This window comes from Aythya ferina, assembly GCF_964211825.1.
Source record: "Aythya ferina genome assembly, chromosome: W".
Taxonomy (NCBI): Eukaryota; Metazoa; Chordata; class Aves; order Anseriformes; family Anatidae; genus Aythya; species Aythya ferina.
Genome location: NC_140313.1, coordinates 9611003 through 9636514, shown reverse-complemented (window position 1 = coordinate 9636514; position 25512 = coordinate 9611003). Strand labels below are relative to the sequence as shown.

At 43.6% G+C, this 25512-nt stretch overlaps 1 long non-coding RNA gene across 1 annotated transcript; it reads left to right on the top strand.

Annotated features, from left to right (window-relative positions):
• Window positions 1-4682: 4682 nt before the first annotated feature.
• On the top strand, window positions 4683-15079 carry LOC311426460. Its single transcript, XR_014686778.1, has 2 exons — window positions 4683-4903; window positions 14590-15079. It is a non-coding gene; the product is annotated as an uncharacterized lncRNA (long non-coding RNA).
• Window positions 15080-25512: the final 10433 nt, after the last annotated feature.

Here is a 25512-nt window from a genome sequence, read left to right as displayed (position 1 = left end):
CACTGATGGGTCCTGTTGTACTGTGGGAAACCAGCGGAGGTGGAAGGCTGCTGTATGGAGTCCTACACAACGAGTTGCAGAGGCTGCTGACGGAGAAGGTAATCGAGTCAGTTTGCAGAAGTGAAGGCCATTCAGCTGGCTTTAGATATTGCTGAATGAGAAAAATGGCCAGTTCTCTATCTCTGTACTGAGTCATAGATGGTAGCAAATGCCCTGTGGGGGTGGTTACAGCAATGGAAGGAAAACAACAGCGCAGGGACAAACCCATCTGGGCTGCTGCATTGTGGCAAGATATTGCTGCTCGGGTGGAGAACCTGGCTGTAAAGGTATGCCACGTAGATGCTCATGTGCCCAAGAATCGGGCCACTGAAGAACATCAAAACAACCAGCAGGTGTATTGGGCTGCTAAGATTGAAGTGGCTCAGGTGGACCTGGATTGGCAACATAAGTGTAATTTTTTTATAGCCCGATGGGCCCATGACACCTCAGGCCATCAAGGCAGGGATGCAACATACAGGTGGGCTTGTGATCGAAGGGTGGACCTGACCATGGACACTATAGCACAGGTTATTCATGACTGTGAAATATGTGCTGCAATCAAGCAAGCCAATGTCGTGGTTCCGCTCGAGTGGGCAGCCGAGCTCCACCACAGCCGCTCTCTCACTCCCCCTCCTCAAAGAGGAATGGGGAGAAAATATGTGAAAAGGGCTCAAGGGTTGAGATAAGGACGAGAAAATCACGCAATAATTATTGTAACGGGCAAAACAGACTCGGCATAAGGAGATAGTAAGATTTATTGCCTACAACTAACAAGCGAGAGAAGTGAGAAAACAAAGGAAAAAAAAAAAAAAACAAAAGCACCTTCCCCCCCATCCACCCTCTTCCATCTCCTCCCCCCGAGCGGCGCAGGGGAATGGGGGTTATGGTCAGTCTACAGCACTTCTCTGCCGCTCCTTCTCGGTCACTCTCGTCCCCTGTGCTGTGGGGTCCCACCCACGGGATGCAGTCCTTGATGAACTGATCCGGCGTGGGCTTCCCACAGGCAGCAGCTCTTTCAGAACTGCTCCAGATATGGGTCCGTACCACGGGGTCCATCCCTCAGGAGAAAACTGCTCCAACCTGGCTCCCCTACGGGCAGCAGCTCCTGCCAGGTTACCTGCTCCTGCATGGGCTCCTCTCCAAGGGCTACAGGTCCGGCCCGGAATCTGCTCCGGCAGGGGTCTTCCACAGGCGGCAGCCTCCGTCGGTGCAGGGCCACCTGCTCCACCGTGGTCTCCTCCACGGGCTGCAGCGTGGAACCCTGCTCCACCGTGGTACTCCATGGGCTGCAGGGGGACATCCTGCTTCACCATGGTCCTCACCACAGGCCGCAGGGGACTTCTGCTCCGGCGCCTAGAGCACCTCTCCCCCTCCCTCTACACTGACCTTGACATGTGCAAGGCTGTTCTCTCACTCCCTTGACTCTCCCGCCTGCTGTGTGGCGCAGCGTTTTTTCCCTGTCTTAAATATGCTCTCACAGAGGCGCAAAACCACATCGCTTATTGGCTCGGATCTGGAAAACAATGGGGCCCTTCCCAAACATGGGGCAGCTTCTAGATCTTTCTCACAGAAACCACTCCTATGGCTCCCTGCTACCAAAACCTTGCCACGTAAACCCACTACAGCCAAACGGTCAAAGCCTCTTTGGTATGGAGGACGATGGCTGAAATATAAATATGGAGAGGCCTGGCAGATTGATTACATCACACTCACTCAAACACGCAATATGAAGCGCTACGTACCTACAATGGTGTAAGCAACCACTGGATGGCTGGAAACATGTCCTGTGCCTCATGCCACCGCCCGGAACACTATCCTGGGCCTTGAAAAGCAAGTCCTATGGCGACATGGCACCTCAGAAAGAATTGAGTCAGACAATGGGACTCATTTCCCAAACAACCTTATAGACACTTGGGCCAAAGAGCATGGTATTGATTTAAAGATCAAAGCCGAAATTTCCTTAAGTGGTATATTCTTTATTGCAGCACTGGATGCACGGGGGATCTTTCCGCCTATCGTGCATGTTCGAAGTGACAAACTATCTCATATTTATACAGCGAAACAATGAATATTCTATTAGCACCTATACATATTCATTACCTAACCCCGCCTACTCTCGCTTCGTATGCTAATTAGCTTATCAGTCCGTGCGCTTGCGCAAAGCCTTCCAAGAATTGTGGGCCGGGGTCTTCAAAATGTGGGCAGTGGTCTTTGGGAGGAAGGCCGTAGGTCTTCCTCGTGTTGCACTTTTCACCTTTTGCTTAATCAGTTGTTTTCCAAGCTGTAAAAATGCTGAGTTGGCTTTCGGTTTAACTGAGGGTCGGCAGATAACAGGATGTTTCAGTTAACAAGACATAACAGACAGTTGACTCAAGTTATCTCAAGTCTCAGCCTGACTGAGGGTTAACAGATAACAAGATGTCATTTACTTTGTTCTCACTAACTTTTAACCACAAGTTTTATTCTATCCTAAAGTGAGTTTATACAATATCATTCCCCCCTTTTCTGGAAAATCTAGTAAATTCTTTTACTTAATACGAAAATTTTTTTCCCAGTCTTATGATATGTACCATATCATCAATACCTTGCCATGTACAATTGTCAAGGAGGCTAACATGGACATTCGTTGTAACAATTTTCAATTCCAAACAAGTAATACAAAAGACAATATTAAACTTATACCAACTAATATAAATTAAACAATAATTGGGTGACTCAATGTGTTCAAAATCCCAGTTGCAGTTGGTGACCATCCAAAGAGTGTATCCCACCAGTTGTGACTTGTGTCTTGTTTTTTAACTAGTTGCTTCACTAGTGTGAGGGTAGGTAATAAGTTATGATACATTGTTTTGTTAGACTTGATCAGCTGATGGGATACCACTGGTGCCAAATATAGAATATCACACCCGACGATTCTAACAAAGTTACAAATACAGAAATTAGAATGATTTTTGCTATGGAGAGTTATGTTCTCCTTATCTACTTCTACAAAATCACAAGCAGTTCTTAAACACACACACCCTTGACCAACATATACAAGCGCAGTCTTTTGACTAGTATTTGGATGAATTTCAAAGTGACAGATACCTTGCTCTGTGTCAAAACATACATCCTGAGACTCAATTGTATTGCTTTCACAAATAAATCCTTGTTGTTCCCCAGTAACACATGATTCTAGATTTACAGACTGCCATTTCCTATTCTCCATCCGTGCCCATGTTCTATGCTCCGAAGGATAGAGCACTGTCTTCTCATGGTTTAATCCTAGTGCAATGATCAGGTGGATAACATAAACTGTGGCATTACGTATAGTAAGCATGAAGGCAGTAGCCATGTTAGCAATGGGATCATAAGTACAATTTACCAGGGTCCACAAGGACTGGAACTTCATCTCAAAATCATTGGCATTGTCCCAAACTGCCTTTCGGACTTCAGCCGGAAAAATGCCTTCACTTCCTTCCCTAATGATCAAGGCAGCCGTTGCCTGTAACCATAACTGTGCTTGCATACAACTAAGAGCTAAGGATACATTATCTTGTGTTCACTCTTCTCCTAATTTTTGCCATTCTGATGGTTTACATAAATAGTTACCATTTGTTCGCCAGATGACCATAACTGCTAACTTTCCATTAAAGTTCTTATCCTCTGTTGTTACGGCTTTAGTTCAAGGCCACCCACCATTCTCTATTATCACAGAGGCACCTTCTTGAATCACAATTACAACTATAAGCCATAAAAACAAAACAATTCTATGAACAAATTTTCTGCCAACCATATTACCAAATACTCCCGACCATAATGTCCTCATTTTGTTCGACTAAGCTTTAGTTTCAGTTCATCGTCACCTAGTGTTACTTTCCAAGGAGCTCCTGGAGCCTTCTTCACTCGGGAATAGTGGATCCAAGCGGCTTGTTCTCTAATCTTGATAGCAGTGTGAGTTGTCAGCAACACTTGATACAGTCCATTCCATTTTTCCTCTAGGGGTTGTCCTGAAAACGTCTTTATATATATATTCCCCAGGCTTAAAGGGGTGGATTGGTTGATCCAACCCTCTAGCCCTGGTCCCTAACACAAATTTATGTACTTTATTTAATTGTTTTTGAAGTTCAGTTATATAAGTATATAAATATTCTTATCCCAGCTGCATTAGATCCTCTCCACTAAATAGAAATTGATATGGCCTCCAATATAAAATTTCAAAGCGGCTCAAATTCTCTTTTACTCTAGGTTTAACTCTGATTCTAAGTAATGCTAAAGGAAGGGATTGAAGCCATGACAAATTAGCTTCTTGTCCGATTTCAGCTATTTGTTGTTTAATTAAAAGGTTCATTTTTCTACCTGTCCACTTGCCTGCGGTCTATAAGGATTATGCAGTTGCCAATCTATCTTTAGAATCTTACTTATCTGTTGTACCACTTGCACACAAAAATGTGAACCTCTCTCAGAAGACATTGCTACTGGAATCCCAAAGCATGGTATTATTTCATTTAACAAGACTTTAACCACTTCTTTTGCTTTGTTTGTTCGACAAGGAAAAGCTTCGGGCCATCCTGAAAACGTGTCAGTCAGAACCAGTAAATAACAATACCCCCCTTTTCTAGGGAGTTCTGAAAAAATCAATTTACCACTGTTGTCCCAGATAATTTCCTTTACCGATTATTCCAAATTTTATTCTATTCCTGGTATTGGGGTTGTTACGTAAACAGATGCTACATTGTTAAGTTACTTGTTTTATTGTTGTGTATAAATTTCGTCCCACTAATGTCTGACTCATGCTCTTATGCAATGTGTCAGCTCCCCGATGTGTTTTATTGTGTTCTGTAAGAACTATGGGCCATATCAAATTAGAGGGTATTATTACACAGTTATCTTTTAAATATACTCATCTATCTGGTTTCATTTTACCTTTCAAATCTTCAATTAATTTTAAGTCTTCTTTTGTATAATTTGGCTTTTTGGTTCATGTATATAGTTTGGATTTTACCATCTGGTATTAAAGACAATGCCTTCACCTCAGTTATTTCAGCTGCCTGTTTAGCCTCCTGATCTGCCAATCAATTTCCAATTTCAAAATCAGCGTTTCCCTTTTGGTGTCCTCGACAATGCATGATAGCTACCTTTTGATTGTTTTACAGCCTCTAACAATTTTAAAATTTCTTCAGCATGTTTTTTCTGTTTTCCCTGAGCAGTCAGCAATGCACGTTCTTTCCAAATCGCTCCATGAGCATGTACCATGCCGAATGCATATTTAGAATCTGTCCAAATATTTATTTTCCTTCCTGCTGCCAGTTCCAGTGCTCACGTAAGTGCAATTACCTCTGCTTTCTGGGTGGACGTCCCAGGGAGTAATGGTTTGGACTCGATTACCTGTTGAGCAGTTGTAACAGCGTATCCTGCCTTACGTTGTCCTTGTTTTACAAAGCTGCTTCCATCAGTATACCAATGATTCATCAGCATCTTCTAAAGGTTCTTCCTTAAGATCGGGTCGACTAGAATACACAGTCTCCATCGTTTCTGTACAATCATGGGTTATAGGTTCATCCAGAGTTCCGCTAAGGAAAGAAGCTGGATTTACGACGTTAGTGACCACAATTTCCACATCATCTTGTTCCACTAATATTGCTTGATATTTTAAAAATCTTTGTGGTGAAAGCCAATGGTTTCCTTTTTGTTCCAAAACTGCTGAGACCGTATGGGAGACTAACACTGTCATTTTCTGTCCCATTGTAAACTTCTGAGCTTCTTGTATATTGATAACAACAGCTGCAACAGCTCGAAGGCATCCGGGCCATCCTTTACTTACTTAACCTAATTGTTTAGAGAAGTAAGCTACTGCTCGTTTATAGGGACCCAATCTTTGTGCTAGTACTCCCAAAGCTATCCCTTGTCTCTCATGAGAAAACAACCGAAAGGGTTTCGAGAGATCCGGTAATCCCAAAGCCAGAGCTTGCATCAATTCTCGTTTAAGTTGTTTAAAGGTGTTTCGTGCTTCTCCAGTCCAGACTAACTTTGACTGATTACTCTTTATCAATTCATATAGAGGCTTTACCATTTTAGTCCATAATTATAAATCCAAAGGCAACACCAACCTGTCATTCCTAAATAGGTTCGTAGCTCCTTTACTGTTTGGGGTTCTGGAGTCCGGCAAATGACTTCAGTTCCTAGTTCTCGCTGACCTCCCGAAATTCCAAATCCCAAGTAGGTCACGTGTTGTTGAACCAGCTGGACTTTCTGTTGAGAGACTCGATATCCATTTAAACCCAGAAAATTAAGGAGACTTATAGTCCATTGAATACAACTCTCTTTAGTCTTGGTAGCTATTAAGAGATCATCTACGTATTGTAACAAAGCCCCTTCAATGTCCGGAGGTATCCAAGTTTCAAGTTCCTTTGCTAATTGGTTTCCAAAAATAGTGGGGCTATTCTTGAATCCCTGAGGTAGCACTGTCCACGTAAGCTGCATCTTTCTGCCTGAGTCAGGGTTTTTCCCATTCAAAGGCAAATAAGTTTTGGCTTTCAGTGGCTAAGGCTAGGCAGAAGAAGGCGTCTTTTAAATCCAGTACGGTAAACCAGACTTGACTATTCTTTAATTTAGTCAGCAAAGTATAAGGGTTTGCCACTACTGGATGTATATCCTTGGCCTGAACTAGCCTATAGCTTTTTCCATCTGCCTTTTTAATTGGCAATATGGCTGTATTTTATTCTGATTCGCATTCAATCAATAATCCATACTGTATAAATTTATCAATTATCTCTTTAATTCCTTTCCTGTCTTCTATCCTCAAAGGATATTGCTTAACCTTAACGGGTTTCTCTCCTGGATTTAATTTAATAATTATTAGGGTCACATTTTTAGCTCTTCCAGGGACCTCAGTGGCCCAAACTCCTGGATATACTTGATTTATGATCTCTAAGGGTATTTCACTTCTAGGGTCTGTTTGTATTAGTGCCAGGCTTAACACATTTGTTAGTTGTTCTTCTCCTATCCTTAATTCCATTTTCCTTTTTTCAAAGATAATTTCTGCTTCTAATTGTTCTAACAAATCTCAACCTAATAGAGATTTTGGAGATCCAGGTAGATATAAAAACCTGTGTATCCCCATTTGTTTCCTGTTATAAATGAGGTCTGAATTCAATCTGAATTTTGTAATATCTATAAAACAAATATTTCTAAAAGGTATAAAAAAAGCAAGTAAACAGTGCTGGGTGTGCGGGGAGTCTACGCTCCACCAACACGCACACACAAACACCAAACATTCTAAATACATGTATACAGAACATTGCTTTACATAATAACCCGAGTATGACTATACATACATACAATCAGGATAGGTAACAAACAATCCTTTAAGTTCCATAACTTAACAGTCTCCATTCTCCCAGACTGTTCCTCTTCACTTCTTTTTCCTGCTTCTTTACTGATGTAACTTCATAGTGTTGCTTTTATTTTTTTTTTTATTTTATTTTTTTTTTCTTGAGGGCAGGCTCCCCTCTAATACCCTTCTCTCCACAGCAGTTCTTTTCCAAACAACTTTTTAATTGGTCAAACTTTCAATGTAACAACAACAGCAAACACCCAGAAACATCCATGCCTTAACGGCTGGAGAACAAGAAACCAGCTGGAGAACAAGAAACCCCAGACTGCATGGAGTCTCCTGAATCACCCTTCTTTGTTAATATCAACCATTTTCTCGACACGAATTACCACTCCATATATAACATTTCCCCAACTTGTACTTCAAAGGTTCACAAAAATAAGCCTTTTCGGTTGCACCCTTTTACCCTAACATAATCATTCCGTAAAGGCATTAATGCTTGATTTAGAACTGAATACATTGCCCCATATCAATAGAAATTTCACTTCTGTTCCTCTCCTAACTTCATTATAATCAGTGGAGGATCTGCTAGGGTAGATTCCCCAGATCCCCGTTAGACCTGTTGAAATCAGGGTGTCCTGGTTTCAGTTAGCACAGAATTAATTTTCTTCCTAGTAGCTGGTGGAATGCTGTGTTTTGGCTTAGAATGAGAAGAGTGCTGATAACACCCCGATGCTTTAATTGTTGCAGAGCAGTGCTTATACTAAGCCAAGGACATCTCAGCCTTTGCTCTGTCCTGCCAATGGGCAGGCTGGGGGGTGCAGTAAGAGCTGGGAGGGGACAGACCCAGGACAGGTGACCCAAACTAGCCAAAGGGGTATTCCATACCATCTGACGTCATGCTAAACAATATATAGGGGTGGCTAGCCGGGGGGAGGGGGCCGGACTGCTCGGGGTTAGGCTGGGCATCGGTCAGCGGGTGGTGAGCAATTGCATTGTGCATCACTTGTTTGTACATACTATTATTACTTTCGTATTATCACCATTGTATCATCATTATTATTATTGTTATTATTATTTTGTTATTTTTTTTTCCTGTCTTATTAAACTGTCTTTATCTCAACTCACGGGCTTCACTTTCCATTTCTCTCCCCCGTCCCAGAGAGGGAGGGGGGAGGGTGAGCGAACGGCTGCGTGGTGTTTAGCTGCCAGCCGGGTTAAACCACGACAGTCTTTTTGGCGCCCAACGTGGGGCCCGAAAGGTTGAGATAACGGCAGATCTGATCAGAGTGTGTTAAACTAAAATTGGTGTAAGGATTAGACCTGCTTAATAGTCACCTGTCATGATGCTGATTGCTTTAATCACAACTCTGCTGCGCCTGTTTTCCAAATTGAGTATTATAGTACATTATTTTCCGTATTTGCTCTCTGTAGTGTTGTTTCTCCTCTCCGGGCCCTGGTTTCAGACCATTATGGTACTAAGTGTTATAGCAATGGCTTATGAGACGATAAGATATCTGGTCATGACTCTAACTTGGTATTTATACTCAGTAACATCGTGGACTCTGTACTTTGGAAACAGCATCTTGGGAACTATTAGCAATTATACCTATTGTTTTTCTCCATTAGAGAGTCAATCTGTGGAGGGGAAAGGGGAGGATATTTTTCCTTACTTGCTTACTCTCCCTTTCTCCTTCACCACCCCTGTATCCTCCTGGGTCACTCTGCCTTCCTCCTTCACCACCCTCTTATCCCCTGAGCTTGTCACAATAGCTCTCCAAGATATTGAATATTTCTGGAATACTCAGAATACCATAGTCTTGTTGTTCTGCCTCATGAATGCACTTCAGATTCTGCTTAAAGTTAAACAACTACTTATGAAGCTCATCCGGAGATCTGCCCGGAGGCAGTATAGTTGTGGGTGGCAGGGAGTATGGGTGGATATGGGCAGGCATCTAGAGCAGTTGGCACCCCCAGTGTGTTGGAAATTCACCCCTGAACAATGGCAAAATCCTCAAAAACTGGCAGAATGCTTGAAAAAAAGGTGTAATGATTCTGGCAGTTCCAAAGTAACACAAATCATTGTAACGTGCTGGGGCCTGGCTCATGCCTATCGAGCTGCCATTGATACTGCTGTCAACTTAGTGACAGACCCTGCGGCCACTCCAAACCCTGTGACAGATCCAACGGCCACTGTGACCCCTACGGTGGATTCTGCAGCCGCTCCAGTCCCAGCTCCTGCAGCCGCTCCAGTCCCAGCTCCTGCAGCCGCTCCAGTCCCAGCTCCTGCAGCCGCTCCAGTCCCAGCTCCTGCAGCCGCTCCAGCTCCAGCTCCTGCAACTGCTCCAGTCCCAGCTCCTGAAGCTGCTCCAGCTCCAGCTCCTGCAGCTGCTCCAGTCCCAGTTCCTGCAGTCGCTCCAGTTCCAGCTCCGGCCGCTACTCCAGTCCCAGTTCCTGCAACTGCTCCAGTCCCAGCTCCTGAAGCCGCTCCAGCTCCAGCTCCTGAAGCCGCTCCAGCTCCAGCTCCTACTGCTGCTCCAGTCCCAGCTCCTGCAACTGCTCCAGCTCCAACTCCAGCTCCTGTAGCCGCTCCAGCTCCTGTGGCCGTGTCAGAGAAACGAGCTGTAGCAGTGCAAGTTGACCCTGCAGAGGGCATTCCAACCCCTGTGGCAGACCCTGTAACAAAGTCAGAGAAACGAGCAGTAGCAGTGCAAGCTGCCCCTGTAGAGAAGGTGAAAATATGGTATAGAAATTCAAGTCGTTTAGAACGCAGAGAGTCTTCTGCCAATCCAGGTAAGGCTTCTGCCAAAACTAAGTATAGAGATGACGAAGATGATGACGACGCTGGGCCGTCAAGGATTCAGGAGGAGGAAGATGAGGATGCCGAAAGAGCAACAGTAACTACCCGAAGCCTAAACGAGCGCGAGCTACGAGATGTGCGAAAAGATTTTGGTCGCTGTATAGGTGAGCAGCTTGTCACCTGGCTGCTCCGGTGCTGGGACTCTGGAGCCAATTGTGTGGAATTAGACGGCAGGGAAGCCAAGCGGCTGGGATCCCTTGCTCGAGACGCCGGCATTGACAAAGCAATTGCAGATGGAGCACGACCCACCAGCCTCTGGAGGCGTCTCCTCTCAGCTGTGAGGGAAAGGTATCCCTTCAAGGAAGATATTTTATGTCTACCAGGCAAGTGGACCACTATGGAGAAGGGAATCCAGTACCTGAGGGAATTAGCCGTACGGGAAGTGATTTATGAGGATCCAGACCTCAAACAAACATCCACAGATCCAGATGAAGTCAAGTGTACACGACCCATGTGGCGGAAGTTTGTACGGAGTGCACCATCATCATATGCCAGCTCATTGGCAATAATGGCCTGGAAAGAGGATGAGGAACCCACAGTGGGTGAAGCGGCTAAACAACTCCGGCAGTACGAAGAAAGTCTCTCCTCTTCCTTACAGGCCTGCGTCTCAGCTGTGGAGAAACTTTCTGAAAAGGTTCACCAACTTGAAGAGAATCTATTGTCCTCCCCACCTGAACCAACCAGTGCCCACCGACCAAAGGAGAACACTTGGGAGAAACTTTCTGAAAAGGTTCACCAACTTGAAGAGAGATTATTCTCCTTCGCACCTGTACAAAGCAGTGTCTCAGCTGTCAGGGGTAGGCGTTCACCCACACAAGGAAGACGATATGGTGGGTACTCACCCCGTGCCACCCTGTGGTTTTACTTACGAGACCATGGAGAGGACATGAGAAAGTGGGACGGAAAATCTACCGCGACCCTAGAGGCACGGGTACGTGAGTTGCAAAAGAAAACAATCAGGAAAAAGGGATTCTCCGAAAAGTTTGCTGCTCCAACTTCCAGCAGACAGTCCTTCAAACACAGAAACGAGGAAGATTCTGACCAGGATTAGGGGGGCCCTGCCTCCAGCCAGGGGGAGGAAAGGGACAATCGAGTTTATTGGACTGTGTGGATTCGATGGCCTGGCACATCACGCGCACAGAAGTATAAGGCTTTAGTAGACACCGGTGCACAATGTACTATAATACCATCGAGCTATAAAGGACCAGAGCCCATCTATATTTGTGGAGTGACAGGGGGATCTCAGCAGTTGACTGTATTGGAGGCTGAAGTGAGTCTGACTGGGAATGAGTGGGAAAAGCACCGCATTGTGACTGGTCCGGATGCTCCATGTATCCTTGGCATAGACTATCTTAGAAGAGGATACTGCAAGGACCCAAAAGGGTTCCGGTGGGCTTTTGGTATTGCTGCCTTAGAGACAGAGGGCATTAAACAATTATCTACCTTGCCTGGTCTCTCAGAGGACCCCTCTGTTGTGGGGTTGCTGAGGGTCGAAGAACAGCAAGTGCCAATTGCTACCACAACTGTGCACCGGCGGCAATATCGCACCAACCGAGACTCCCTGATTCCCATCCATAAGCTAATTCGTCAATTGGAGAGCCAAGGAGTGATCAGCAAGACTCATTCACCTTTCAATAGTCCCATATGGCCAGTGCGAAAGTCTAATGGCGAGTGGAGACTAACAGTGGACTATCGCGGCCTGAACGAAGTCACGCCACCACTGAGTGCTGCAGTGCCGGACATGCTGGAACTTCAGTATGAACTTGAATCGAAGGCAGCCAAGTGGTACGCCACAATTGATATCGCTAATGCATTTTTCTCCATCCCTCTAGCAGCAGAGTGCAGGCCACAATTTGCCTTCACTTGGAGGGGAGTCCAATATACTTGGAATAGGCTGCCCCAGGGGTGGAAACACAGCCCTACCATTTGCCATGGGCTGATCCAGTCTGCACTAGAGCAGGGGGAAGCTCCTGAACACCTGCAGTACATCGATGACATTATTGTGTGGGGTGACACAGCAGAGGAAGTTTTCGAGAAAGGGAAGAAAATAGTCCAAATCCTTCTGAAAGCCGGTTTTGCCATAAAACAAAATAAAGTCAAAGGACCTGCACGGGAGATCCAGTTTTTAGGAATAAAATGGCAAGATGGACGTCGTCAAATCCCAATGGATGTGATCAACAAAATAACAGCTATGTCTCCACCAACTAACAAAAAAGAAACACAGACTTTCCTAGGTGTTGTGGGGTTTTGGAGAATGCACATCCCAAATTACAGTCTGATTGTAAACCCACTCTACCAAGTAACTCGTAAGAAGAATGAGTTTGAATGGGGCCCTGAACAACGACAAGCCTTTGAACAAATCAAGCAGGAAATAGTCCATGCAGTAGCCCTTGGGCCAGTTCGAACAGGACCAGATGTAAAGAATGTGCTCTACACTGCAGCCGGGGAGAACGGCCCCACCTGGAGCCTCTGGCAGAAAGAACCTGGGGAAACTCGAGGTCGGCCTCTGGGGTTTTGGAGTCGGGGATACAGAGGATCTGAGGCCCGCTATACTCCAACTGAAAAGGAGATATTGGCAGCATATGAAGGAGTTCGATCTGCTTCGGAGGTGGTCGGTACTGAAGCGCAGCTCCTCCTAGCACCCCGATTACCGGTACTAGGCTGGATGTTCAAGGGAAGGGTCCCCTCTACGCATCATGCAACTGATGCTACATGGAGCAAGTGGGTTGCACTGATTACTCAGCGGGCTCGAATAGGAAACCCCAGTCGCCCAGGAATATTGGAAGTGATCATGGACTGGCCAGAAGGCAAATACTTTGGGATATCATCAGAGGAGGAGGTGGGTCGTGCTGAAGAAGCCCCACTGTACAACCAGTTGCCAGAGAATGAAAAGAAATATGCCCTGTTCACTGATGGGTCCTGTCGTATTGTGGGGAAGCATCGGAGATGGAAGGCTGCTGTATGGAGTCCTACGCGACGAGTTGCAGAAGCTGCTGAGGGAGAAGGTGAATCGAGTCAGTTTGCAGAAGTGAAAGCCATTCAGCTGGCTTTAGACATTGCTGAACGAGAAAAATGGCCAGTTCTCTATCTCTACACCGATTCATGGATGGTAGCAAATGCCCTGTGGGGATGGTTACAGCAATGGAAGCAAAACAACTGGCAGCGTAGGGGCAAACCTATCTGGGCTGCTGCATTGTGGCAAGATATTGCTGCTCGGGTAGAGAACCTGGCTGTGAAAGTACGCCACGTAGATGCTCATGTGCCCAAGAATCGGGCTACTGAAGAACATCAAAACAACCAGCAGGTGGATCAGGCTGCTAAGATTGAAGTAGCTCAGGTGGACCTGGATTGGCAGCATAAAGGTGAATTATTTATAGCCCGATGGGCCCATGACACCTCAGGCCATCAAGGTAGAGATGCAACATACAGATGGGCTCGTGATCGAGGGGTGGACTTGACCATGGACGCTATAGCACAGGTTATTCATGACTGTGAAACATGTGCTGCAATCAAGCAAGCCAAACGGTCAAAGCCTCTTTGGTATGGAGGACGATGGCTGAAATATAAATATGGAGAGGCCTGGCAGATTGATTACATCACACTCCCTCAAACTCGCAATGGCAAGCGCCACGTACTTACAATGGTGGAAGCAACCACCGGATGGCTGGAAACATATCCTGTGCCTCATGCTACCGCCCGGAACACCATCCTGGGCCTTGAAAAGCAAGTCCTATGGCGACATGGCACCCCAGAAAGAATAGAATCAGACAATGGGACCCACTTCCGAAACAACCTTATAGACACTTGGGCCAAAGAACATGGTATTGAATGGGTGTATCACATCCCCTATCATGCACCAGCCTCCGGGAAAGTTGAACGATACAATGGCCTGTTAAAGACTACCTTGAAAGCAATGGGCGCTGGGACGTTCAAAAACTGGGATACGCATTTGGCAAAGGCCACCTGGTTAGTCAATACTAGGGGATCTACCAACCGAGCTGGACCTGCCCAATCAAACCTGTTACGTACTGTAGATGGGGATAAAGTTCCTGTAGTGCATGTAAAAAATATGCTGGGTAAAACAGTCTGGGCTACTCCTGCCTCAGGAAAAGGCAAACCTATTCGTGGAATTGTTTTCGCTCAGGGACCTGGATATACTTGGTGGGTGATGCAAAAGAACGGAGAGGTCCGGTGTGTACCTCAAGGAGATTTAATACTGGGTGAGAATAGCCCATGAACTGAATTGCACCACGTTAAATAGTATATTATACTGTATGTTATCACTACCATGATTACTATAGGTGACTAATTAGAATGTATGGAAAAGAGTGTAACCTGAGCATGACATAAATGGTATGGAATAAGGGGTGGATAGATGTCCTGGTTTCAGTTAGCACAGAATTAATTTTCTTCCTAGTAGCTGGTGGAATGCTGTGTTTTGGCTTAGAATGAGAAGAGTGCTGATAACACCCCGATGCTTTAATTGTTGCAGAGCAGTGCTTATACTAAGCCAAGGACATCTCAGCCTTTGCTCTGTCCTGCCAATGGGCAGGCTGGGGGGTGCAGTAAGAGCTGGGAGGGGACAGACCCAGGACAGGTGACCCAAACTAGCCAAAGGGGTATTCCATACCATCTGACGTCATGCTAAACAATATATAGGGGTGGCTAGCCGGGGGGAGGGGGCCGGACTGCTCGGGGTTAGGCTGGGCATCGGTCAGCGGGTGGTGAGCAATTGCATTGTGCATCACTTGTTTGTACATACTATTATTACTTTCGTATTATCACCATTGTATCATCATTATTATTATTGTTATTATTATTTTGTTATTTTTTTTTCCTGTCTTATTAAACTGTCTTTATCTCAACTCACGGGCTTCACTTTCCATTTCTCTCCCCCGTCCCAGAGAGGGAGGGGGGAGGGTGAGCGAACGGCTGCGTGGTGTTTAGCTGCCAGCCGGGTTAAACCACGACACAGGGGCTGATGATTACCCTAGAAAAAGGCTAGTCAATTTGTCCTCTGAAGCCAGGTCCAAACCGTTTTTTTTGTTTGTTTGTTTGTTGTTTTTTTTTTGTTGTTGTTGTTTTTTCTTTCTTCCCCATTACATTTCAGAGTTGGTCCAAAAATTCCACAGGGGTTTCTTTTAGACCTTGTTGGAAGCATATTCTCAATTCCCAATTCGTCCAGATTTTAGTATTTACTTAACCGTTCCTAATTTTCAGGATGATTAGGGTCTTAGTGGGGGTCGGTCAGGGAAATGCAATTGTCCACAGTTCCCTGAGCGATCCCATCGGCAATCTGAGCTCACACATGAACTCAGGTTGTTTTAAGAGTTAACTGCTCTTCTGTTTCTGTGACAACTCTCTGGGACCCATCATGATCCCTTTGCCCTAAAGGGCTAACACCCAAGATTTTAAGGTCTCAGCCCCAGGCTGAGGCAGAACTGTTAACATTCCTACATCCTCTTTCCCTGCTCATTCAACTTCAAACACCTTTAACACTTTCAATAACCCTTTTAACACTTCCTTTATCTTTCTCCAGCCTGTACTTTTCTAATGCCAACATCAAAGGCGCAGTCAGGGACCAACTTAATTCCGTACCTTTTCCCTCCAAGATGCTGAAACAACATCAGTATACAACATTCCATCCTATTTTCCTTCTCAAAAACAACATTGACTGTAGCAAAGTATTATAGTTTAAAGCTCCATTAAAAGGCCACTTTTTTTCCACATTCCAGCTTATAAAGCAGCCACCATTGATTACAATATTTTATCAGAGCTTTCTTATTTTCACTTCCACCCGGAGCCCCCCCTATATCCTTCCAATGACTCATAATACAACCCAGCGTACTTTTCTTAGGAATTTCACTGCTTACTCGCCCCCCCATTTTCCAGTTTACACTTTCAGAATACATGTATCACTTACAAAAATGCGGGCAAGCAGGTATCTTTCAATAGTGATGTCACAAAACTACTATTATTACCAGGATATATTGCCAAAGTCACAATAAAAATAATCAGAGTAAAATTCCACGTGCGATAGGTCAGAAAACCGAAATATGTAACACTGTAACGATATCTTTCTTATAACAACGCCACGAAACTACTATTATCACCAAGAAAATAGCCAAAATTGCAGTAACAATAACCAGAGTTAAATACCACAATCCATGAGTCAGAAAACCAAAATAGGCAACACAATTCCAGATGGACCTTAAAGCGAGCTCTTTCCTTAAGGTCCCCAAATATACTTATGGTGCTAACCACAAAGTATGTACCAAATACTGCCTTGCAGAAGATTACCTTCCAACTTAACAGACAGTTCCAGATGACTGGTCTACCAGAAAACCAAACCAGAATAAAGAATATACTCACTTACAATGATGGGGTCCTTGTCTGCCTCCGCAGTGATCCAGTGAGTTGAGGAGTCCCTCCGGGAAATCCCGGGGGTACCCTAGGGAGTCCTGTCCCCAGCGGGTCCTGCAGACCGGCAGAGAGGTTGTCCCACCTGGGTCGCCAAATTGATTTAAAGATCAAAGCCGAAATTTCCTTAAGTGGTATATTCTTTATTGCAGCACTGGATGCACGGGGGATCTTTCCGCCTATCGTGCATGTTCGAAGTGACAAACTATCTCATATTTATACAGCGAAGCAATGAATATTCTATTAGCACCTATACATATTCATTACCTAACCCCGCCTACTCTCGCTTTGTATGCTAATTAGCTTATCAGTCCGTGTGCTTGCGCAAAGCCTTCCAAGAATTGTGGGCCGGGTTATCTCAAGTTATCTCAAGTCTCAGCCTGACTGAGGGTTAACAGATAACAAGATGTCGTTTACTTTGTTCTCACTAACTTTTAACCACAAGTTTTATTCTATCCTAAAGTGAGTTTATACAATATCAGTGTTGAGTGGGCGTATCACATCCCCTATCATGCACCAGCCTCCAGGAAAATGGAGCGATACAGTGGATTGTTAAAGACTACACTGAAGGCAATGAATGCTGGGACATTCAAACATTGTGATATACATTTGTCAAAGGCAACCTGGTTAGTCAGTACTAGGGGATCTGCCGTCCAAGCTGGACCTGTCCAATCAAACCTGTTACATACTGTAGAAGGGGACAAAGTCCCTGTAGTGCATGTTAAAATCATGCTGTGGAAGGTAGTCTGGGCTATTCCTGCCTCAGGAAAACCCATCCATTGGATTCCTGTTGTTCAGGGACCAGAGTGCACTTGGTGGCTTTCCTGTTTTTTCTGATTCTCTCCACTATCCCATTTGGGGGCAGGAGGGGGCGGGGGAGAGGAGAACAAACGGTGGTGTGTTGCTTAGCTGCTGGCTGAGTTAAAACAGAACAAAGAAGAGATAGTTAAAACACAGTGATAGTTGTGTTCATTGCTCTCTACAACTTACTGAGGAGGCGATATGGAGAGGGAGGTGCCAGTCTCCCTCGTAACCAATGATAAGATGCATGGGAATGGCACAAAGTTGTGCCAGGTGAGGTTCAGACTGGATATTAGGAAAAATTTCTTTACAGTGAGGATGGTTAAACACTGGAACAGGTTTCCTAGAGAGGTGGCTGATGCCTCATTTTTTGAAGGATTTCAATTCACAAAAATATGTTTTTTAGCATTAAAAAATCCTATTTTTATTGTACAAATATTTATGGTAGAATTAGAAGATCTTAAATTATAATTTTAATCTAGTCAGGGAATAGTCATTTCTCCTTGTTATATATGGAGTGGTAATTCGTGTCGAGAAAATGGTTGATATTAATAAAGAAGGGGGAGATTTGGGAGTGTGGCCATGGGGATGGAAAACCCCATGATTGAGATAACATTAGACTCTTAACGACGAGGCCATCAGGAATATAAAAGAGTTTAGAGGGAACAAAGAAGGGTGATTCAGGAGACTCCATGCAGTCTGGGGTTTCTTGTTCTCCAGCTGGTTTCTTGTTCTCCAGCATGTTAAGGCATGGATGTTTCTGGGTGTTTGTTGTTGTTGTTACATTCAAAGTTGTTTGACCAATGAAAAGTTGGTTTGAAAAGAACTGCTGTGGAGAGAAGGGTATAAGAGGGGAGCCTGTCCTCAAGAAATGGGAAGAAAAAAAAAAAGATAAAAAAGGCAGCACCATGAAGTTACATCAATAAAGAAGCAGGAAAAAGAAGTGAAGAGGAACAGGCTGGGAGAATGGAGACCAGGATGGGAGCAGGCACATTGATTGCCTAATGAAGATAGGTTCGGCCAAACTCAGCAAACTGCTCAGAGAAGCTCGTACAGAAAGTCACTGGAAATAGGCGCACTGGAGCTGGAGAGAAGCTCAAGCTGAGAGAAGTGGACCTGCGCACACAACTGCCCCTCGCTGGTAAGCAGTTGCGCATTATGGGGAATCATACGTCCTTAGAAACAAAGACTGTCCTGGTAACCTTACAGCTCATTCTCCTTATTAACAATCGGACAGTTTATGAGCCTGAAATATGGGACCAAACTGAGGTCAAGGTGTGGGACTCTGCAACTAAAAATGACAAGGTTGCAGTGGGATTGCTCGGCACCTGGCGAGCAGTCTCTGAGGCCTTAAAGAGCCATGTGGAGCCACAGTCAGAAATGTGTGGCTTGCCAGATAGTAAGGGAGCTGCGGGCTCAGTCTCCTTTACTGATCCGACTGCTATGCCATCGGCCCCTCTGCTGCTACAGCCATCGAAGGCTTTTGCTGTTATGCCCCCTGCTGACCTGGATGTGCCTTTTGACCCAGGCCTATTGGCCTTGAAAAGGAGATGGATATGCTTTTCTTTGATCTGGGAAGAACGGGATACATAAGGCCTGAAGAATGGAAAATGGAGACTGTTAAGTTATGGAACTTAAAGGATTGTTTGTTACCTTTCCTGATTGTACATATGTATAGGCATACTTGTGTTTAGTGTGTAAAGCAATGTTCTACATGTTTAGAAAGTTTGATGTTTGTGTGTGCATGTTGGTGGAGCGTAGACTCCCCGCACACCCAGCGCTGTTTACTTGCCTTTTATATCTTTTATAGCTTTTATACCTTTTAGAAATATTTGTTTTATAAATTTTACAAAATTCAGATTGAATTGAGACCTCATTTATAACATCCTTTAAATACTTTTTATTTCCTCTTGTAGATTTACTTTCCAATTTCTGTAATTTGCTTCCATGTACATCCAAACATTCATTCTGAAGGCAATATGAAAACATTGCCAAATAGAATATATCTATCTTCCTAGAGAGAAACAGGGATTAATGGAAGGCCTTTCTAGGCCTAGTGTTTCTTTAAATATAGTTCATTATACACTAGGTGAACACTGTAGATTTAAAATGCTTTTAAATATTTTTCAGAAGTATTTTATTGCCATGTTCAAATGACACCTGAAGTGCACTCACCTTATTGACAATCTGTGTTCTGAATGTCCATTCGCTTCATGAAAATTCCACAAGCAGAATGACTACCCTTTTTCATTAATGTTTAGTTAAAAAAAAAAAAAAAAGACAGGCAGCCTTAATCAGCATGCTGATCGCATCATCAACTAACACAGGATTTACTATTCTGAGCACTTTTGTTAAAATTTTCTCATTACATTTTCTGCTCTCCAATGGGAGTTTTAGTTTTTGAACTGTATGCTTTTGCACCAAATTATCATTTATTACATTTTTGCAAAATGTTTTTCAAAGCATGTATGAGAATTTCAGTACTTATATGCACAAAAGACATAAGAAAATAGATCTCCAGTTATGATTTCTATTATAAATTCAAGAACCTTGTAGGGTGCAGAAGGAAACTACTTTGCCAGATTCTAATCTAAGCACTTTAACTTTGCTGAAACATCCCCCTACCATGGAGATGAATGGTGAGTGATTTAGGTGTGCATCTGTTTTGAAGGTGAAGGGATAAGGGAGCAGTATTTTGTTCTATAAATTTGAAGTGATCACTTATCAGGGAAAAAAATGGAAAATAAGCCCCTTAGATTATTGTAAACAACACATGGATAAATAAATAAATAAATAAACCTTGGGGGTTACAGAATACAAAACTTATTGCTTGTCCTAAATATAAGGGACTACAGTTAGGATGTTGGGGGGGTACTCATGGAGGAGGTAAAACCTCAGATATTTTTCTTCAACCCTGCATACTAAGCTGCACATAATTGTTATATTTAATAATTAAAACACAAGAAAATGTCAGACCCTAAATTAACACGCATCTTTGGATTCCTAATTGCATTCATTGCAAATTTGTGTCATTTTGCATGAGTGACTCTAATGTAGAGCTGAAATTGCTATATAGCACAGTGTATCCTTGATTCCCTGTGATAAGCCTGAACTCAGTGATTGTGTCAGGCACAGTTCTGTATGCTTCAGCAGCTGGTTCATCCCCATCAATGCAAATAAGGCAACTCCTACAATCAAAGCTTTTTCAGTCTAAAGCCTGATTGCTGAGGGCAGATTAAAGCTCTGCATGGTCTTACTTTAAAATTACACTAACTGATCAGTCAACTGTAATGACTGATTATGGTCAACTGTAATGTCCCCCAGTTCAAAATTAGTCTGTTGCCAAAACAAAACAAAACAAAACAAAACAAACAAACAAAAAGAGGGAGATACATCAGTCTAGGGGTGTACAAACTGCAGCTAGGTCTTTGTGGTCAGTGGTAAAATAAAAAAGAAATATCTTGAACATGGATAAGTGCACAGTAGCAATAATTAAGGTAATATTTGAATACTTATGAAGAAGACAGGCAGCCAATGATTATATGTAAAGCATGGACTGCTTCCTTTCTCAAAGACATTTCCTAAGGAATATTTAAAATCATAGAATCATAGAATAGTTTGGGTTGGAAGGGACCTTAAAGATCATTTAATTCCAGCCCCCTCTGCCATGGGCAGGGATACCTTCCACTAGATAAAGTTGCTCAAAGCCCCATCCAACCTGGCTTTGAACGCTTCCAGGGATGGGGCATCCACAAGTTTTCTGGGCAACCTGTTCCAGTGCTTCACCACCCTGTTGTATTTTAACCCGGCCGGCAGCTAAACACCACACAGCTGTTCACTCACCCTCCCCCCTCCCTCTCTGGGAAAGTGAAGCCTGTGGGTTGAGATAAAGACAGTTTATTAAGACAGGAAAATAATAACAACAACAACAATAATAATAATAATGTGTATGAAACAAGTGATGCACAATGCAATTGCTCACCACCTGATGACCGATGCCCAGCCTATACCCGAACAGCTGGTCCCCCCATCCTGGCTAACCACCCCTATATATTGTTTAGCATGATGTCAGATGGTACGGAATATCCATTTGCCCAGTTTGGGTCAGCTGCTCTGGGTCTGTCCCCTCCCAGCTCCTGCTGCACCCCAAGCCTGCCCACTGGCAGGACAGAACGAGATGCTGAAACGTCCTTGGCTTGATGTAGGCATGCTCTGCAACAATTAAAACATCAGCATGTTATCAGCACTCTTCTCATCCTAAGCCAAAACATAGCACCCTACCAGCTACTAGGAATAAAATTAACTCTATCCTAGCTGAAAGCAGGACACGCCCTCATAGTAAAGAATTTCCTCCTTATATCTAATATAAATCTCCCCTCTTTCAGTTTAAAACCATTGCCCCTTGTCTTATCAAGGTCTTTCAAAGTCTTTCAAAGTATCCATCCTTTTCCATGGGCACATGCACAGCAGGAAAATGTGGGATAAACACCTTGCTCTCCTTGGACTGCCCCAGTCCCTGCTCGACAATTACTTGGGCTTGACTCTGCACCCCTGTCGCGTTAAGGGGTGTAGCTGATTAACCGTTACGGGCCCGGTCAGATTCAGGTTACTGAACCAGTCGGACATTCACCAAAAACACATTAACCGTCTGGGGGTCCAGTCAGACATTCACCAAAAACGCATTAACGGCCTGGGGGTCCGTTCAGACATTCACCAAAAATGCATTAACCGCCTGGGGGTCTGGTTAGATTCAGAACACTGAACTATCACGGATAACCACCCTCACCCTCGTTGCACTCAATGAGAGTTATCACAATGCAATCAAGTATGGTTTATTACAGCAACAGATAATCAGGTTCTTTTGGATTGCCGGCGATAGTGACTGTCTGCAAAAGCAAGTTAGTATGCATAAAATACACAGGTGTTATAGGTGTTATAGGTGTTATAGATGTTACAGGTGTTATAGATGTTATAGATGTTATAGATGTTACAGATGTTATAGATGTTATAGATGTTACAGGTGTTACATATGTTATAGATGTTACAGGTGTTACAGGTGTTTACAGATGTTACAGGTGCGCAGCCTAGAAATAAACGCGTTAAAAGGATCAAAGACTCTATAGAGGTTTATAAGCAAGTATTCAGATCTCACCCAAAGGCGTCCCAATGGGGGGGGAAGAGAGGCTCAGCCCGTCGACTGATCCCAAGAGTCAGGAGGTCCTAAGGATGTTGTCCTCGGGATGGTATCTCCCCTGACGGTGGTATCTTCCCTAACATCCCCTTTCTCTTGGGCCAATTTATATTATTTTCTATCTTTTAGGTGGAGCTTGAGTGGCTCTAGTCAAGCATATCTTAGTTATGATTGGTGTAAAGTTTTCCCGTCTCCGTTTAAAGTAATAGGCTCCGAGGAATTCAGAGCGCATGCTCAGTGAGGGGTGGTCGCACCTTGGAGGCGGGTAGCTTTTGGGATGGAGGTGTGTTTTGGTATTATAATGATATTATAATGAGCAAAAAGTACACTAGGGTACAGCATTTGTCAAAACATGACAGGTCTTTGGCTTAGGGTGGCAAAAAGTGCAGCTTTGTGCACAAGAACAATCGAGGTCCCATCTGATTACAGAGCCTAGCCGTGGTGTCTCCACTCCACTCTATGCTCCGTGCTGTTCCTTAGAGCTAGCACACCAAGTTTCCCCAGCGCGATAGCATCTAAGGCTGGGAGCCTAGGGAACGCTCAAATAATGCAGTTATGCCCTACCCTGAAAGCCTCTTCAATGCTGTACCTTTCCCTCAAAAATGTGAATGTCAGTTTTATTTTCCTAGTTACTCCAGGCATTTACACCACATAATCCACCCCGTGACTATAGTCACTCAAGCTTCACGACAGTTAGAATATGTCGGGGATATCACAAACATTCTCAGGATGAGGTTTATCGAGTGTATGTACATTGTGTAGGGATGCTAAACGTTTCATCATAAACCAGATTAGCAGAACAATAACAGGGTGAAGCATCTTGTTGAAGATTCCCTTGGCAGCTGGCGACCATCCAAACAAAGTGTCCCACCAACGGTGTCTCTCATCTCTCTTTACTCCTTCCATCACTCGATGTATTTCTTGTGCATCATGATGGACAGTAAACAGAGTCTTTCGTCCATTTTCTCGGACCTGTGTCATCAGCTGCTTCAGGTCCTCATGTACCAGCAATTTCTTCACCAAGGTAAGGTTCATTCCAATAGGAGTAGGCAGCAGTTCATGAAGCAGAATATAATTAGATGCAATAAGTTGATAAGAAGTGACAGGAGCTGAGTATTTAAAATCACATCCTAGAATTTTGGTAAAATTGCAAACACAAACATTAGAGTGATTATTGATATCTACCACTGCATTATCTACGACTATAGAATCACAATGAGTTCTCATACAAACGCAACCTTTCCCAATATATACAAGTACAGTTTCAAGGGTTTCATTAGGATATATCTCAAAGTGGCAAATATTTTGCTCAGTGTCAAGACAAATGTCTTGGGATTCCAGCGTGTTACTTTCACAGATGAAACCTTTTTGTTCATGCACAATACATGCATTTACATCAATTGTTTGCCACTTTCCTCCCTTTTGATGGGCCCATACTTCATGCTCTTTAGGATAAAGTATGGTTCCATTATGATTGAGTCCTAATGCAATGATTGGATATACATTGTATACGGTGGCATTACTTACAGTAAGTATAAAGGCAACAATTTTATCATTTTCTGCATAATGGGTAAAGTTGACTAATTGCCACTATGCTTGAAATTCTTTTTCAAATTCTGAAGCATTATCCCAAATCAATTTTTGAATTTCAGTGGGCAAAGTTCCTCCTTCTCCCTCTCTAATAATAGCTGCTGCTACAGATTGTATCCATAACTGTGCTTGGATACAGCTCAAGGCAAGGGAGGTATTGCCTTGGGCTTTTCCAAGGGCATTTACAATTAATTGATGATCATTTTCCTCAATTTGTTCCCAATGGGGTAAAATATCTGATAGAAGCCATTGATTTGCTCCTAAAGCCAATAAAGTTGATTTTATTGGTTGTTCCAGTTTCCTTAGGTCATCTGTAGTAGCAGTTATTCTACTTATTAAAACCTCAGCATCAATGCTATTTAATATACCTAATCCTGTCCCTAATAACCCAGTTGCATCCCGTGGCCCTCTTTTAGGGACCAACTAGGGTCAAAGAGAATTTGTTGTTGAATTATGTAAGGGCCTGTATTGAAGATGGAAGGAGTTAGACCAATGGGAGGCTGAGTCGGTTCGTTTTCAAATATCTGCGGAGGCAGAGGCTTCTTATCCTTTGTAGTCGATGATGTTTCTGTATTAACCATGAATTCAAATAATATTTCTGTGCCTCTGTAACCCCAAAGACAGTACACAATTATAGGTTTGGTGAATCAATGTATACTGTCTTAATTTCAGTCAGCCAATTATAAGTGGATCGGTTAGTTATTCGGCAACCAATTTGTATTGTCTGTCCAGACATGGCTTGAAGTTCAGCCATTCTTAGAGAATCATTCCAACTCCATTCATCTTTTGAAAATATTTTGTTTCCATGTAGAACTAAAGTAGAGAGATTTAGGTCCTTTCTGTTTTGAGATGTTCCAGTGACTGTGCTATACTGTGACAATACATGGTTAGATGCCATGGTGAAACACCTCAGCTCCATGCACAGCCACAGTAGCTAAGTTTCCTTTAAGGTCTGTAATTGCATCAAGGTCAGGGTAAAGCATGGCATTATTAATCCAAACTGTTGATTCGTCATCTTCCAGCTGTCCATATACAGTTTGCTCAGGGTTCCTGTGAACACAAAAGAAAATAAAATATGCTCGGTTGTATTCAACCGGCAGGGTTAGAAAGAGGGTGAAATAGCAATCTTTGATTTCCCATGCATAGAAATATTTGGGAGTAGTTAGCACTATTACTACTGTTAGATACACAGAGGGCTTTCACTATCTCTGCCATGTTTGGAACTGCGGCAGTCAAAGGTATAGTGTTAGCATTCAACTGTCTGTAATCCACTGTAAAATGCCATTGCCTGGTTGG